Source organism: Ovis canadensis, chromosome 1, assembly GCF_042477335.2.
Source record: "Ovis canadensis isolate MfBH-ARS-UI-01 breed Bighorn chromosome 1, ARS-UI_OviCan_v2, whole genome shotgun sequence".
Classification (NCBI taxonomy): Eukaryota; Metazoa; Chordata; class Mammalia; order Artiodactyla; family Bovidae; genus Ovis; species Ovis canadensis.
The window spans coordinates 205,166,886-205,172,602 of NC_091245.1; the positions used below are offsets into that span (position 1 = coordinate 205,166,886).

Here is a 5,717-nt window from a genome sequence, read left to right on the forward strand (position 1 = left end):
GTAGCCTACTCAGGGAGAAGCACACAGGCTGCTATGATGCTTGGAAGAGAGACTTTCAGTGCAGCTAGGATGTGTCAAGGAGGACTTCCTGGAGGAGTTACCTGAGTCATAAGTGGATAAAGTAATTATCCAGATGAAGAAAAGGGGGGAAAAAAGTGGTCCAGACAAAGGGAACAATCCTTGAATAAAGATTTAGAGGTATGAACCACATTTAGAAGGTGTGATGGTTAATATCATGTATGAACTTAACTGGGCCATGGGGTGCCCAGATTTATTATTTCTGGATGTGTCTGTCAGTGGGTTTCTGGATGGGATTAACACTGAACTGGTAGACCAAGTAAAACAGATTGCTTCTCCAGTGTGAGTGGGCCTCATCAAATCCATGAAGGCCTGAATAGAATGAGAACCCTCTCTCTCTACCTTACTGTCTTGGAGTGGGGAATGGGTCTTTCAGGCGTGAACTTGCACTGGAACTATGTCATGGGTTCTTCTGGGTCTGGACTTCTCAGTCTTCATAATCATGTGAGTTAATTCCTTATTTAAAAATCCCTTTTGAATATCGGTTCTGTTTCTCTGGAGAGCCCTGACTGATACAGAAGTTGTATTGGTTGGGGTGGGTGATGGGAGTGACATGCATTGGAGAAGGAAATGGCAACCCACTCCAGTGTTCTTGCCTGGAGGATCCCAGGGACGGGGGAGCCTCATGGGCTGCCGTTTATGGGGTCGCACAGAGTCGGACACGACTGAAGCAACTTAGCAGCAGCAGCAGCAGCAGTGGGAGAGAAAAGTGAGACAATGAGACTCAAGCAGGTGGGTTGAGAGGGTCAAGAGAACATGGGACCATTGGGCAGTGATAGCTTACGGTGACCGATGTCAGATTTGTGATCTCCAAAGTTTAGCTTCAGGACTGGGGACCAGGATTGATTACTCAAGAGCTTTTGTGTAGCAGAGTTTCATTAAAGTATGAAAAGGGACAAGAGAAAGCTTCTGACATAGACATCGAAGTGGGAAAGAGAATGCCCCCGCTGGCTAGGATTAGCAAGGGAGTTACATATTTTTTTAATTAGTTATTACAGTTATAAATCAAAAGAATGTCTCAAGGTTGTAAAGATCCTACTAGACCCACTCCCATAATTTACGTTTTAAGATAACAGGGTTCAGTTCAGTTCAGTTCAGTCGCTCAGTTGTGTCCGAATGCAATGCCATGAACTGAAGCATGCCAGGCCTCCCTGTCCATCACCAACTCCCGGAGTTCACTCAGACTCACGTCCATCGAGTCGGTGATGCATCCAGCCATCTCATCCTCTGTCGTCCCCTTCTCCTCCTGCCTCCTGCCCCCAATCCCTCCCAGCATCAGAGTCTTTTCCAATGAGTCAACTCTTTGCATGAGGTGGCCAAAATACTGGAGTTTCAGCTTTAGCATCATTTCTTCCAAAGAAATCCCAGGGCTGATCTCCTTCAGAATGGACTGGTTGGATCTCCTTGCAGTCCAAAGGACTCTGAAGAGTCTTCTCCAACACCACAGTTCAAAAGCATCAATTCTTCGGTGCTCAGCCTTCTTCACAGTTCAACTCTCACATCCATACATGACTACTGGAAAAACCATAGCCTTGACTAGACGGACCTTAGTCGGCAAAGTAATGTCTCTGCTTTTGAATATACTATCTAGGTTGGTCATAACTTTCCTTCCAAGGAGTAAGCGTCTTTTATTTATTTATTTATTTATTTTTAGCGTCTTTTAATTTCATGGCTGCAGTCACCATCTGCAGTGATTTTGGAGCCCAGAAAAATAAAGTCTAACTGTTTCCACTGTTTCCCCGTCTACTTCCCATGAAATGATGGGACTGGATGCCATGAATTCTTCGTTTTCTGACTGTTGAGCTTTAAGCCAACTTTTTCACTCTCCTCTTTCACTTTCATCAAGAGGCTTTTTAGTTCCTCTTCACTTTCTGCCATAAGGGTGGTGTCATCTGCATATCTGAGGTTATTGATATTTCTCCTGGCAATCTTGATTCCAGCTTGTGTTTCTTCCAGTCCAGCATTTCTCATGATGTACTCTGCATAGGAGTTAAATAAGCAGGGTGACAATATACAGCCTTGACGTACTTCTTTTCCTATTTGGAACCAGTCTGTTGTTCCATATCCAGTTCTAACTGTTGCTTCCTGACCTGCATACAGATTTCTCAAGAGGCAGGTTAGGTAGTCTGGTATTCCCATCTCTTTCAGAATTTTTGACAGTTTATCATGATCCACACAGTCAAAGACTTTGGCATAGTCAATCAAGCAGAAATACATGTTTTTCTGGAACTCTCTTGCTTTTTCCATGATCCAGTGGATGTTGGCAATTTGATCTCTGGTTCCTCTGCCTTTTCAAAAACCAGCTTGAACATCTGGAAGTTCACAGTTCACGTATTGCTGAAGCCTGGCTTGGAGAATTTTGAGCATTATTTTACTAGCATGTGAGATGAGTGCAATTGTGCGGTAGTTTGAGCATTCTTTGGCATTGCTTTTCTTTGGGGTTGGAATGAAAACTGACCTTTTCCAGTCCTGTGGCCACTGCTGAGTTTTCCAAATTTGCTGGCATGTTGAGTGCAGCACTTTCACAGCATCATCTTTCAGGATTTGAAACAGCTCAACTGGAATTCCATCACCTCTACTAGCTTTGTTCGTAGTGATGCTTTCTAAGGCCCACTTGACTTCACATTCCAGGATGTCTGGCTCTAGATGAGTGATCACACCATCATGATTATCTGGGTCGTGAAGATCTTTTTTGTACAGTTCTTCTGTGTATTCTTCCACCTCTTCTTAATATCTTCTGCTTCTGTTAGGTCCATACTATTTCTGTCCTTTACCGAGCCCATCTTTGCATGACATGTTCCCTTGGTATCTCTAATTTTCTTGAAGAGATCTCTAGTTTTTCCCATTCTGTTCTTTTCCTCTATTTCTTTCTTTTTTTTTTTTCTGTGACTTTGTTTTTTAATTCTTAAGCCTTATATCAGACAGTTTACAAATTTGAGCTAATGATATAGCCCCTCTAATCCTGCTGAGTTGGCAAAAGCACGATTGCCAATCACCATATACAAGTAGTTCTACAGTTGTGTTTCTGAATTCCTGTTTAGGACAACCCTGAATTATAACTTAGTCTGACTTTGTGAAGAATTAACAAGCAAAGTTTGTTAACATATCTTGTCACAGGGAATTTAAAAAGCATCTGATCTTAAAGATCATCTACAAAATCTGAGGTGCTAAATACTCTTTATTTGATGCTATACATAAACCACACTAAAATGCCCTTCATTAAGTAGAAGGCTAAATTTTAGATAGAGAATTTTAATTAAATTGCCATAGTTTATAAAACGAAACAGATAAAGTGGACTTTGTCAGTGTATTTTCAATCCTTGCCTTAACAGGCTAATGAACACAACTTGAAACACGTGTGAATCCTCCTCTGTTCTATGAGACAGTGAAGGGACCTTTTCAGTATTTAAATATATTAATATAACCAGTTATAGAAATCTAAATATAAAACCAATCTCTTATAGGTTTTGAGAAGGAATGCACCATCTCCCTAAAAAGTTTCATATTCCTTATTCAAGTTCAATCATCTCTTTAGAATGGGAAAAGTGATAGTACTTGCTGAACCAGAATTACTATCAAAATTAAAAAAGCTGACCATATTTGTTTAGCCACAGACCAATCTTATTTAAATCAGGACTGTCCAACAGAATTCCATCAGCCATTCATGATCTGAATTCTAGTGTATGAGATCAATTTAAATATGGTACACATAAAAAGTCATGAGACACTTCTGTTTCATAATAAATAAGGCAGTGGCCAACTATTACTCATTGGTAGCTTTTTTGAGATAAGCTATCAAGTCCTCCCTCTCTCCCTTCTTCTTAATGCCAGGAAAGATCATCTTGGTTCCAGGGATGTACTTCTTGGGATTCTCCAAGTACTCCATCAGCGTCTCCTCTCCCCAGGTGATACCTTTGTTTTTGTTGGCATCTGTGTAAGAGAATCCAGCAGCCTGACCTGTCTTTCCCCCAAACAGACCATGGAGGTTTGGCCCAGTCTTGTGCTTCCCTCCCTTTCCCACAGTATGGCACTGGGCACACTTCTGAACAAAAATCTTCTTGCCCTTCTCAACATCACCCATTTTAAAATCGTTCTTTTTCTGTGCGTGACCAAGTTCCCGCTCACAAGCCGAACGTCCCGCTTTCTTTTTCCTCTATTTCTTTGCATTGCTTGCTGAAGAAGGCTTTCTTATCTCTTCTTGCTAATCTCTGGAACTCTGCATTCAGATGCTTATATCTTTCCTTTTCTCCTTTGCTTTTCGCCTCTCTTCTTTTCACAGCTATTTGTAAGGCCTCCCCAGACAGCCCTTTTGCTTTTTTGCATTTCTTTTCCATTGGGATGGTCTTGATCCCTGTCTCCTGTACAATGTCACGAACCTCATTCCCATAGTTTATCAGGCACTCTATCTATCAGATCTAGGCCCTTAAATCTATTTCTCACTTCTACTGTATAATCATAAGGGATTTGATTTAGGTCATACCTGAATGGTCTAGCTGTTTTCCCTACTTTCTTCAATTTAAGTCTGAATTTGGTAATAAGGAGTTCATGATCTGAGCCACAGTCAGCTCCTGGTCTTGTTTTTGTTGACTGTATGGAGCTTCTCCATCTTTGGCTGCATAGAATATAAGCAATCTGATATTGGTGTTGACCATCTGGTGATGTCCATGTGTAGAGTCTTCTCGTGTGTTGTTGGAAGAGGTTCTTTGCTATGACCAGTGCATTTTCCTGGCAAAACTCTATTAGTCTTTGCCCTGCTTCATTCCGCATTTCAAGGCCAAATTTGCCTGTTACTCCAGGTGTTTCTTGACTTCCTACTTTTGCATTCCAGTCCCCTATAATGAAAAGGACATCTTTTTTGGGTGTTAGTTCTAAAAGGTTTTGTAGGTCTTCATAAAACCGTTCAACTTCAGCTTCTTCAGCGTTACTGGTTGGGGCATAGACTTGGATTACTGTGATATTGAATGGTTTGCCTTGGAGACGAACAGAGATCATTCTGCCATTTTTGAGATTGCATCCAAGTACTGCATTTTGGACTTTTTTGTTGTCCATGATGGCTACTCTATTTCTTCTGAGGGATTCCTGCCCGCAGTAGTAGATATAATGGTCATCTGAGTAAAATTCACCCATTCCGGTCCATTTTAGCTCGCTGATTCCTAGAATGTCGACATTCACTCTTGCCATCTCTTGTTTGACCACTTCCAATTTGCCTTGACTCATGGACCTGACATTCCAGGTTCCTATGCAATATTGCTCTTTACAGCATCGGACCTTGCTTCAATCGCCAGTCACATCCACAGCTAGGTATTGTTTTTGCTTTGGCTCCATCCCTTCATTCTTTCTGGAGTTATTTCTCCACTGATCTCCAGTAGCGTGTTGGGCACCTACTGACCTGGGGAGTTCCTCTTTCAGTAGCCTATCATTTTGCCTTTTCGTACTGTTCATGGTGTTCTCAAGGCAAGAATACTGAAGTGGCTTGCCATTCCCTTCTCCAGTGGACCACATTCTGTCAGAGCTCTCCACCATGACCCGCCCGTCTTGGGTGGCCCCGCGGGCATGGCTTGGTTTCATTGAGTTAGAGAAGGCTGTGGTCCTAGTGTGATTAGATTGACTAGTTTTCTGTCAGTAAGGTTTTCAGGAAG

General features: G+C 41.9%; 1 pseudogene; it reads right to left on the reverse strand.

Moving 5' to 3' along the window:
* Window positions 1–3,743: 3,743 nt before the first annotated feature.
* LOC138430963 (cytochrome c pseudogene) lies at window positions 3,744–4,159 on the reverse strand (annotated as a pseudogene).
* Between the last annotated feature and the right edge of the window lie 1,558 nt (window positions 4,160–5,717).